Source organism: Hakea prostrata, chromosome 10, assembly GCF_041222555.1.
Source record: "Hakea prostrata isolate BN-2017 chromosome 10, UWA_Hpros_2, whole genome shotgun sequence".
Taxonomy (NCBI): domain Eukaryota; kingdom Viridiplantae; phylum Streptophyta; class Magnoliopsida; order Proteales; family Proteaceae; genus Hakea; species Hakea prostrata.
The window spans coordinates 22965640-22978292 of NC_142609.1; positions in this window are offsets into that span (position 1 = coordinate 22965640).

A 12653-nucleotide genomic window follows, 5' to 3' on the forward strand; every position below is an offset into this window, starting at 1 on the left:
AAAAATACGGGTATATATTTAAACACTAATAAACTGTTTTGTATTTTCTTTATACCCAGAATGCCCTTCTACACACAAATATGCATGATCCACTCGTTATTTGGACATTAATATTAAACGAGTTTTTTCCCGGATAAGTATCTAACAAGTTTACACAGTGAGAGAGGATATACCGCTTAGGAAAATGGTTATCATAGTCATACTTTTATTTTTCCTTTTTTTTTTATTTGATAGTAAGAACGAGGTCACGCCGGACCCAACCGAAAACAAAACAAAGAGTAAACTAATTTGGCCTAGCCAATATATCAATCTAAAGAAGTTCCTCTACTTTCCAAGGTGGCTTTCTTAGGATTTTCAGGATTTCCATTTCATTACAGAACATCCTTGAACACCAATCGGCTACTTGGTTTCCTTCCCGTCTAATGTGGATGAAATGGACATGTCCATTTGATATGAATCTTTGATGGATGTCATTAATAATATTCTCAAACTTTCCTTGGATCTTCGAATAAAGATGATGATATGGGAGTTTCCTACCCGACTGGCTCAGACCCGGGCAAGGGCTTAACATGTCATATAGTCGGGACGGTTACCAACCAGCTTGATCAAGGCGCAACATACGCTGGACTTATATGGCAACCACTCTCAATATGGAAGGTCAACTCGACAAGCCAATTGAGAGGGACCAATGACAAGGAGGCATAATCCCAGGAAAAACAACAGCCCTCGTTGGGTAAACTTACCAAATATAGAAAATGTAACACTTACTGTATAAAAACAAGGACAACCCTCTCCGGTAAGCATCCAATACATTCTAAACATAGTCTTGTGTAATTCCTGTACAAGACCTCAATCTATTCATTGTCTGACTTAGCCATCGGATGCGGCTACCGGGCACATGAGCCGGCCCCGCGTCTAACCTTTCTTGCAGGGCACATCGTCCCAAGAACGAGAGGAGGCTTGGTCGGAACTAGAAGAATAAATGTGATGCATCAGTTTTGCGTTATCTATGGGAACGACAATCTTCAAGTCATGGCAAGAAGAGGAGCTAACAATGGACGTTCTCGGCAGGAAACTGCTGGCGAGAACCCGAACTTAGAAGATCAAACATGCCAAGACAAGGGAATCGGACGCTCAACTCGAGTGGAACAAGATCCTCCCGAGGATAATCTGATTCCGAGAAAATGCGACAAAGCGAGGGCACATCCAAAGGCCCCTAGGGGCATGCTACTACAACAGGTGTAGATGAACTTCGAAAGCGGATGCTCGAGATGCAAGGGGTGTTGCGGGACTTGGTCCATTAAATTAGAGTTGAGCAGGAACCAAGACAAAACACTCAGATAGGAAGGCTACTGAGAGCTTTCCAAAATACCAGAAGAGCCTTACAGAGGAGAGGTATTCCGAGAGGAAGACAAGCTGAGGGTCAAAGATCCATCCATACTGGTCCTAACCATCGTCAATGAACACCAAACAGGACAAGGATCAGCACACTAGACTGTATCTCGATACCTTCTAAGACCGTATCTTTGCCTCAAAGAAGTCGTCGGGAAGAAATAGAGCATCAAGGTGTAACAACCCCCATATTTTTAACTCGGGATCCGTATTGCAGGTCCGAGAACCTGAAGGTTTAGTCAGGTAAATTTGTGGAGTGTCCGGATAGAAGCCCATGATCCGTACCCTGAACCCATGGATCTGGATTCTCTTGATGAAGAGCCTGCCTTGCTTGGTAGTTGGACTTCTGGAAGGCAAGTGATGTCTGGAGATGTCAGGAATAAAGGTAAGACCTCCCCCATGTGTTCATTAAGGTTAGGTTGTACTTGGACATCAACCCCCTGAGCAAAGCACCCTTGCATAGCAATATACTAAGGGGCGGTTGCTAGTGGCTGTTGATTAGACCAAGCGACCGCCCCAAACGACCGCCTGGTCCTGGTTGCGGGGTTTTGCCCTAATTTGCCCCCAGTGTCACATCCCCCCAGCCGGTACCCTAACTAGCATACCCGGGAGTGTGATCCACAGCCCCGAAGATCAAGTATCGAGGAAATCATCCTCCCACATATACAATAACATAATCATAAACAGGAAATAATCAAGGTTTAAATATTATAAACAAAAGGTTTAACTCAAGAAATGAATAAATAATATAATCAGAGTGCGGAAAATGATACCAGATATCCGAAGATATCAAAAGAAGTAAAGTGAGGCGGAAACTCACTCCACAAACATAGCGGACGCAGTATGAAAGTCAAAAAGGAAATTTCAACTGAAACAAATGTACTAAGAAATAAACTAGGAACAAGAGTCTTCTAGTCTATAGATAACGTCTTCATAAGTGTGGACTTCATCAACCCAATGAATCCTTTTTAACTCTATGCTGTTTTCAAAAGTAGTACGCAGCTTAATCCACCGGGGGATCATCAAAGTAATCTTGATCGTCGCCAATACTTTGCGTGTAATACGCTTCATCGGCTTGCGCTTCACTGTACTGCTCGTCATAATAATCTGTACCTGCAAGATAATCTAACAAGAAAATATACAAAAAAAAGGAATGAGTTTCGAAGAAACTGTAAGGCAAGTTAATCCATAACATCATAGATAACATGTGACAAAACATAACATGATGCAATGCAATATGAAACAGATAAAGTATGAATGCATCTAAACTCTATGTATGGTAGACATGCTTTAAGTCATAGCACCGTACTTCTTTGGGTAGGTCAATCACTCCCCCTCAGCCATCCTGGCATCTTGGGTCTGCCGGGTAATTGGGTAAAGTCCTCATCAAACCATGGTAGGGGATTTAGTCAACACACTCTCTCACAACCATTTGGCATAAGTACCGGCGCATGTCAAGGAAAAGCCTAGCCCAATGCAAGTCATCTAGTTAGTTATATCATCTCAGTTTTAGATACGTTCATTCCTCGTCCTTGACGATCCTTTCCGGTATCCTTCGCACTAGAGTCATCGTATCCTATGGCACCGACCAACTCGGAATACGGACTCATCAACCCTATCGGTTATCCACATATGGTAAACGGGAAGCTCTCATGTCCTCTCACGGGTTGGTTACCTGTCTTGAGCGCCCATGAGCCCAAGTCTAGCCATATGCAACCCTCCAATAAATGGCCCCCACAATATGATTCCCGTCCTCTCACGGGTTGGTTACCGGTCTTGAGCGCCCGTGAATCACATTGCTACCACAGGTCGTTCGGTCTCAATACCCTTCCGATTCGGGTTTGATATAACAGGGGTATATCCTAGCCAAACACTGCTAGACATCCCTAGGTATGACAACCAATGATTCGGGAAAGCGTCGATGGGCATCTTCGGAAAACAGCCCATACTATTCCCTCCGATGTCCAAGGACAGAAGTGTCAAAAGGACACTCCCCAATCCCAAACCAAACTTAAGCAAAAACATTCTCAGATCAGTCATGACATATACAACCAACAGTTCATCATATACAAGAGAATGTAAAAGCAAAATCAGATTAGGTAATAATAAGTAATTCATATAACATGAATAATGAAAAAGATAATATAAACAAGTGCTATTGTTCTCACAGTAAGAGATCAAAATTAAATTACAATAACAGTAAGTAATCTCATAGTTTCATAAGGTAGAAACCAGAGAACAAGCTGATGCGTCCAAAATCTGCTCAGCCCTTAGATCTCCTCTCGATGACCTGCAAAACCAAAGCGTCAGATGTGGCCCGACCGCGAGGGTCAGGAGTCCACCTTCAAAGGCTAAGTCAGTTGATGAACTTAATCACAAACAGCTCTGCTAGAAGCACAGAGCTAAGGAATAAAGAACTGGGAAAGGTGATCTAGATCATAAGCCGCTGATAGTTTACGTCTATCAATATGTATCTGAATCTGAGTATGAGTCTCAGATTGTGTGTGTTTCAGATCCCCCTCACCTCGTATGGCAGTGAGGTTTATATAGAGTGTACCTTCGAATCTCCTTCGTTGGATGCACTTGAGCCTTCTTCGGGTAGTCGTTGGATCTTAATAGTTAGATCCGTTGAGCAATAGACTTCTACTAGTTTGGACTAGTAGAGGACTTCTGAGATAACCTTTAGGTTATGCAATGATTATCCCTTCGATAATGATTAGCTGCAGCCGTCAATTCGAGTCTACCATCGTTAGGGTAATTAACCTAATCCATAAGTTGGATTAGGGCGTGCTTGTAGCTGAATAAGTTTTCTTCCTCAGCAAGCCATCTTCTGGATCCGGTTCGCTCGGGAGCGAGTCGGTTCCCTCTGACTCGACCGGGGTCGAGGGTCGAACCAGGTATGAACCCGGTCCGATCATAATTTCTCCATATCACGAGCCCCCCAGACCAAGCGTTCGGTCGATCCCGAGGGCTTGGTTTTTAACTGGGTTCTTCGTCAGGCGATAGTCTCTGCGTGTTCCATTAAATGTCATATCACATTTAATGCGGTGGTCACTTTTCCTCGAGCGTTGTGAGGGTAAGGCCACGTGTCTCCTTGCAGTCGATCTGTCGTGGCTCATGTAATCCAAGCGACGGTTTCCGAATGCCTGTTTAGGATTCGTGAGTTCAAACTTTCAAAACGTCTTCTAATCGCGATTGTCGATTTTGAATCAATCTCAATCGTTCAGGTTCCCGAACACTCATGGAGGTGTTTTAAAAGCGGTTCATTGTCTTCATAGGTTTCATTCTTCCTGTCCGGAATTTGAACATTTGTTGTCTGCTTCGCGCCTTCCTGCTCTCAAGCTTTTGCCTCACTGAATCAATAAGTTTATTGGTCTTTTTCTTTTTGTAGTTTACTGAAACAAGTAATAGCAAATAATAGGGCTTCTCAGGTACCCAGTGTTAGTAATAGTAGTGGTAATGAAGCTTTTGCTTCTCCTCCTTCCGAACATCGGATGGTGATAACAAAACCCTAACTGTCCTCTAGCGCGAGTTTGCTGAAGTTTCTCAAAAAGGTTTAGAGAGAAAAATCGAAACTCCTTCTGTCCTCCTCGAGTCTGGATCTTCCAAGACTGCCGAGTCTTCTAGGTATCCTCAAACTTCCGAGTCCGATGGTGGACTCGGCTCTGCTTCCCTCCATTTACAAGGAGGAAACCCTTCTTTCACCATCCAAGATTTTGATTTTCCTTCCTCTTATCAGGTTAGGGCTCCCCATCCTGATGAGAGGGTTGATTCAACCCTTTCGGGTGAATTTTCTCTGTACATAGATGCATTGGAAAGCGGGGTTCGCTTTCCCTTTTTTAATCCTTTGTTCTCCGCATGCTTCGAATCATTGGGACATTTGTCCCAGAATGCTCCTTCCCAATAGCTGGCGTATCATCGTCGGCTTCTTGGGTTTGTGTTTTGAACTTGGCATTACGCCATCTCTTTCTCTCTCTGTACATTTTCATGTTCTTTCTATCTCCCATCCTCCCGGATGGGTTTTTCTATCCAAACGCAATAAGGCTGAACTTGATTGGAGGGGCAGCATCCTTGCCAAAGGAACTTGCCCTTCTAACCACAAAAGATGGCGCGAATGATATTTTTTCTGTCGAGCGCCTCCATCGGATCTTAACTTCCTGACCGCCTGGAGGCGGTGTACTTCTTCTTCCGAGAATAATCGAGGCCTTCCCTTATCCAAAGAAGATGAGGCGGCCGTCAGGAAGATCAAATCCATTCCATGGTATCAAGAGATACATGGACTTGAGGTGGAGTATAACTCCATTCTTCAGTACTGGGGCCTGGCTCATTGTGAGTTTCTAACCATCATCTTTTAATTTTACTGAAGTGATATGTCTTTAATTCTGACTCTTGCTCTTCTTTGCAGTGCCTCCAAGAATGAACCCCAAGAACCTACGAGTGAAGGCTGCTAGGGCCGTTGTGACAGCCGAGCAACGATCACCCAGAGCCTTGACCATTGATCAAGAGGCTTCTGTTCCCTCTCCCGACCCCTCTTATAGGGGTATCAGGAATATCAGGCCCGTGGCTGATGCTTCGGGTAAAGGGAAGAAGCCAATGGTGGAGAGGTCTAATGTCTCCTCCTCTGCCCGAACCAAAAGGAGGCATAATACAATTGATGCTTCCTCCCATAAAAAATCCAAAACCTCAACAGATTGTGAGGAGGTCTTCACCCCCCAGTGGACCCTGAAGTCGACTGACAGGGTGACTCGGGACCCTGAGAAAGCTGCAGAGTGGAGCTCCCTCAGTCTTGTTCCTTCCGGTCGCCAGGAATTTGAAAACCTGGATGACATTGCCCTTGTTAGTCAATCCATAAGGTACCGGTCTTCTTGCTTACTTATTTTTTCATAATTTCTTATGACTTCTTCTGATAATTTCCGCCTTCCCAGGAATGCTGTGTTGAGCTTCTATCAACACATGGAAGCATTGAGCCGGGGTTGGCCGCAACAGCTCCTTGCTGCAAACCTGTGAAGAGAATTTGGCCAAGGCCAATTCTGAGATAGACCGGCTGACTGCAGCTGCCGAGGAGTTGCAAAGAAAGCATAAGGAAGAAGTAATCTCCCTCAAGGAGGCCCTTGATGCTTCAAAGGCTCGTGTCGCTGCTGCCGAGCGCGAGGCCAGGAAGCAAAAGAAGGCTGCCACGTTGTTTGGTGACAGGCTTGAATTTCAATGTAGGGAGAACGAAGAATATCTGAAGTGGGCGGTCCCTAGCAAGCCCGAGCATATCAAGCCAAAGCATCAGAAGGAGTGTGTTCGGAAATACCTGAACAACGTACCTTTCTCCGAGCTGCTAGGTGCCTACAACATTCAAGCTTATCGCTTGGGGCATAATGACATTTGGGAGCGAATTCTCGCATCAAACCCTTCCTTCGATACTGCTCCCTTTCGTGAGGTGTGCCATAAAGAGGTCTTCGGGAAGTTAGGCATGGATCTTCCAGACTGAGCTCGGGAAGAAAATGATCCTTTTCCAGCTGACCCACAATATGAGGCATATCTGGCTGACGAGCCGGCGCTTCCAGAGGAGAAGTCACAAGCCGAGTCACAAGCTGCTGCTAAAGAGGACTTTGACAATGTTATTCTTGAGGAAGGCTCTTCTCAGGATCCTGAGAAAAGTCCTCCCGACCAGGGTCCCTTGGGCAACAATGAAGAAGAGGCTTAGGGAGTTATCTTCTTTTTTTTTTTTTTTTTTTTTTTTTTTTTTTTGTAAAGATTGACCTCCTTGCTAATGAATTGACACTTCTTTTTTATGTTGGCCTTCCCTGTCTCCTGCTGAAATCTTGTCTTGAATATCAAAATATAAATGATAAAACTTATCACTTAACTTCACATTCTTCGACGAATAATAATCTTGTAGATATATTATGAAGATGCGTTTTGGAAAGATGCATTAATCTTCCCCACTACTTCATTTACTGCAAAGTCCACACGTTTCCCTTCTCGTATTTGCGAAGTCCAAACTTTTTCTTGCTTTGGTATACCATTCACTGTTTCCAATGAATCGGAAATACATCCATTATTACAATGGCGGTGCGACGATTGGAGGTATCCCTGCATCGGGTGCTTGCCTCCACATGTTTCCATTTGGCATCCCTCCAACCGTTGATCTTGCTTTCTGCGGATTTCAAAGCGTCATTTCGATCTGGGCCATTGGTTGTCCTTAGCTCTCAACCGTTGTCTTAATACCTGAGGCTATTTAAAGCCTTCGTGGGTACTCTCCATCTATCCTGCTATCTACAAGTTAGATTTGCTAAAGCGACATTCTGTCCTCCTGTTTGCTTCCGTATTCCTCGTACTCCAACAATAACTCTATCAACCTCTGAACATGTGAGTTTTTTGATTACTCATCTCTTTCCCCCTTTCCCCCTGAGTAAACTGCACAGTAGTAGTACTTGGGGTTTAGTTAATCGGGTTTTCATAAGTGATAGAGAACTAGGGTTTTCCCTCTTTTCTTTCGTCGTTGGATTTGTGTACTGATACGGCTTTTCTGTTTATATAGTGGCTCCCAGGATTAACCCGAACTTTATCAGAGCGAAGTCTAGCAAGAAAATCGTTCCGTCGGCGATGGTTGGGGCCAGTGAGGTGGTTTCAGCTAGTAAATCCTCCAAGCGTAAGGCGGCTACTGTTGGTGAATCTTCAAGTCAGATTTCCACAGTTTTTATTGATGCCGTCCCTGCGCCTCTTTTGCCCGAAGTGATCGCTCGTCTTTCCCAGGAAGATCTTGATCACTCCGTTGTTGATGGCGCTGCTGACGCCCCTGTTGCAGAGACCGTTGGTGCACCCCCGAAGGAGACTCTTCGGGCATCTGAGGCAACTATGTTGGCATCTGATGAAGGTGTGGTCCCAGCAGGTGCTGCTCCTATTTCCAATTCTAGTGCTTGTTTGGCATCCTCCTCCTCTCCTTTGGAGTTGGAGGATTTTGCCACTAGGAAGCACCGTCGGGTGACAAGTGATGCAGCTCATCCTTCTCTTGATGTAGCTCATCCTTCTCATCCTTCGCCCGAATTAGTGTCAAACGAGTTTGACAGAGCGTTGGAATGGTGCACTGCTGCTCGAATGACTTCTGAGAGCGCAGTTCTTTCCAAACTTCCAGATGAAGTCTTTATGAAGTCACTGGTGATGTAAGTCTTTTTCATTATCTTTCGATTCTGAATATTACTCTTCTGCTCCTTTTTAACTCAGAATTTGTTTGCAGGAGTCTTACTGGTAACTTCCACAACCAAGTGGAAGCAGCCTCTAGGCTCAATAGGTTGAGCAATGAAGTTTCCAGGCTTCGGGACATCTCTGAAGCTAAAGATGCTGAGATTGCTTGCCTTAGGAAACTAGCTTGGGAGGTTGTAGGAGAAAAGAATTCGGTGATCGATCGTCTCCAGTCAGACTTGGATGATGCCAGGGAGAAGATCCGGCAACTTGAATGAGCAGTTGGAAAGTCAGGAGCCAAAGGATCTGGAACGTTACCCCAAAGGCAAGCTGTCGTTCCTTTGCCCGAATCCCTTCCAACTGATGTTCGCAGAGCCTGCGTCTTCAAGTATTTACACAGTAAGCCTTTTGTTGATATGCTGAATGCTTATAACTTGCAAGTATACCGGGATGGTGAGAACGAAGTATGGGAATCAATATTAAGGAAGGATCCTCATTTTGATACGACTCCCTACAGTGCTGTTTGCCATCCTCAAGTGTTTACCAACCTGGGCCTTCCTCCTCCTGACTGGACCAAAGATAAGATTGATCCTCCGCCTTCTGATCCAGATATTATGCATTATCTGGAAGACTCTCCTGTTTACTCTCCCTTGGAAGGATTCAATTATGACGAGCTCGCCTTGAATGCAAGTTTGGTCGAAGACCATACTTCTCCTGGACAAGCTGAACAAAGAGTATGAAATTGCGGAGGATCTTATGCATACCGAGATATTTTTTGTAATCCTCATTTCTCCTCTTCTTTTCCTTGAATCCACACCAATGGTTGACTCATGTGTTTGTTCTAGCAAAGTTGTGCCGATCTTGTATGACTTCTTAATGATCACCGATGATGACTTTCTTTTTTGATCGAAGATTGTATCCAGCTCTTGTAATCTTATGTTTGATGTTGAGACCGGCCTCTTCTGGTCTTTTGAAGAAATAAGAAATTAACTTCATCTTGAACTTTGCTAGCCACTTGAATCGCTGTTGCATTAGGTCTTAGTTGTTTGAAACAATGCCTTTACTTAAAGATTTCCGGAGAAATACAATAAGCCTGAGAAGGAACTCACTCGGGTTTTAAACCGATGCCTTTACTTAAGGATTTCCGGAGAAATACAATAAGTCTGAGAAGGAACTCACTCGGGTTTTAAACCGATGCCTTTACTTAAGGATTTCCGAAGAAATACAATAAGTCTGAGAAGGAACTCACTTAGGTTTTAAACCAATGCCTTCACTTAAGGATTTCCGGAGAAATACAATAAGTCTGAGAAGGAACTCACTCGGGTTTTAAACCGATGCCTTTACTTAAGGATAATTCGAAAATTCAATAAGTTTTGAAGGAACTTACTCGGGTTTCAAACTGACGCCTTGCAGAAGGAACTCACTTGGATTTTCATCCGATGCCTCGACTTAAGAAATTCCGAAAAAAATCCATAAGTGTTGAAGGACCCACACGGATTTCCATCCGATGCCTTATAGTTGGATCTTGTTCTTGAATGTGGTGTATGATGCCCTCCAATCAAAAGATAATTTGTTGAAAGAAAAAAATTGCATTGATTGAGTTGAAAATGTTTACATCACGAACAAAATTGAAATCATCATCAAGGATAAAAATTTTTGAGATGCCTTGCATTCCACGAACGATCCAACTCTTTCTGGGTGTTGATGTTCTTCAGCCTGTAAGCTCCTGAACCAACTGGTTTTACAACCATATAAGGTGTGAAACCCGGCCCTAACCTTAACCCGGATACTCTTTGATTGTAGGTCCGAAGACCCGAAGTAGAAGTGAAAGTCAACTATGGGCCATATTGGTAGATGATATTAGTAATCTATCTTTTATGTTAATGATTTATTCTTTCTATGATCACTCTCATCTCTGAACTGAGATTATGATGAAGATGCTGCAACCATGTAGTCATATCTTTACAATCTCTTTTCATTCTCTTGTACTATGATCATCTCATTCATTCTTAACATGATTCTTATGATTTCTTCTTAAACTATGATAATATTTCCTATTTTGATTCATTCTAGCATTATAGATGCTTCTCTATGATTATTCATACCTCTGATCTACTGTGTTCTTGTACTAGAATGAGATCTAATCATCTCTAGTTCATCTCTTTCATTCATAGCATGTTTCCAATGAAAACTATGATTTTTACCAAAATAGAAACTATGGTTCTAAATTTGGAAGTAATGTTTTAATGGTGGTTTGATGTCTAAATTATGCTTTCTAGGCTTAGACTATTTGTGTTAGACAATCCCTCCAAGTTTCGTCGCATTCCGGTTTGTGTAGCATAGGTTTCGGATCAAGATTCCCTTTTTATTTTCGGATTTGCCCTTGGGCAGATCGACTGGTCGTGCGGCCAATGCTACCCTGACCAATCAACCCGCACAGCATGAATCTGTTTTCTTCGTCGATTTGATTCGAATCATGCTTATTCTTTTAGGACTACTTCCTAATGATTGTGTGATGCTATTTTAGGGATTATTTGCTAACTTTGGATTCATCCTCTTGTTCGTCTGGAATATTCTCGGATCTATTTAAGGTAAGGAAAGTTGTTACCATATTAACATAGATTTGCATAGATTTAGTTTCTAATTTAGGAACTACTTAGATTTGCTACTGTTATGTTAGTTTCTATTATGATATGAATGCTGCAAGTACATTAGGATCTTATTTCTTTATTTACTTTATGTACTTGATTATGTATGAATACTTACTCATGTATGTTTCCTTATTTATTTAATCTTGTCTTATTATACTCTTTCATATGATGTGATATTTTTCGTGGATGATATGACTGAATTATGATTGTGATTGCTTAGGTATGATTTGGGATTGGGGAATGTCCTTTTGACATTTCTGTCCTTGGACATCATTGGGAGTAGTATGGGATATTTCCAATGTTGCCCTTTGACGCTTTCCCGGATTATTGGTTGTCATACCTAGGACTTGTCTAGCAGTGTTTGGCTAGGTTATACCTCTGTTATATCAGACTCGAATCGGAAGGGTATTGAGACCGAACGACCCGTGGTAGCAATGGGGATTTATGGGCGCTCAAGACCGGTAACCAACCCGTGAGGGGACATAAATCACATTGTGGGGGCCATTTATGGGTAGAGTTGCATATGAATAGACTTGGGCTCATGGGCGTTCAAGACCGGTAACCAACCCATGAGAAGACATGAGAGCTTCCCGTTTACTATATGTGGATGACCTATAGGGTTGATGAGTTCGTAGTCTGGGACTATGCTGACTCTAGTGTGAAGGATACCGGAAAGGATCGGCTGAGGGCGAGGAATGGACGTATATGGATCTGAGTTGATATGACCAAGTAGAAGACTTGCATTGGGCTAGGCTTTACCTTGACATGCCCCAATACTTAGACCAATGGTAATGTGAGAGAGTGGTGACCTAAACCCCAGCCATGGAATGTCCTGAGGGATGCCTTAACCAACTACCACCGGCAGAGCCCAAGATGCCTAGATGGTTGAGGGAGAGTGAATGACCTTCCCAAAGAAGTATGGTGCTATGACTTAAAGCATGTCTGCATATAGAGACCAACATACATAGAGTTAGACTCATACATACATTGTTGCCTCATATCATATCACTTATTGCTTTGTTTGTGATACTATGTTATTTATGCTATTATGGAATAACTTGCCTTGCTGAGTTTCTTTGAAACTCACTACTTTTTGTACAATATCCTTTGTTAGACTATTCTACAGGTTTTGATGGCTATGAAGCGCAATATGAGGAAGCGCAAGATGAAGAAGCGTACCATACACAAAGTACTGGCGACTACGAAGATTACTGTGAGGATCCCTCGAGTGGTCTCTCTTGTTACCAGGATTAGCCCTACTGTGGAGTGGGAGCGTTTGAGCATCATCGATGAAGTCTATGTCTATGAGGACATCCTTTATAAAGTAGAAAAGACTCTAGTTTAGATTATATCTTTCTTTCTTGTCTTTAGAATCGGTTGTAATCCCATTTGATTTTCGAACTACATTCCGCTGTACTCGTGGAGTGAGATTCCGCC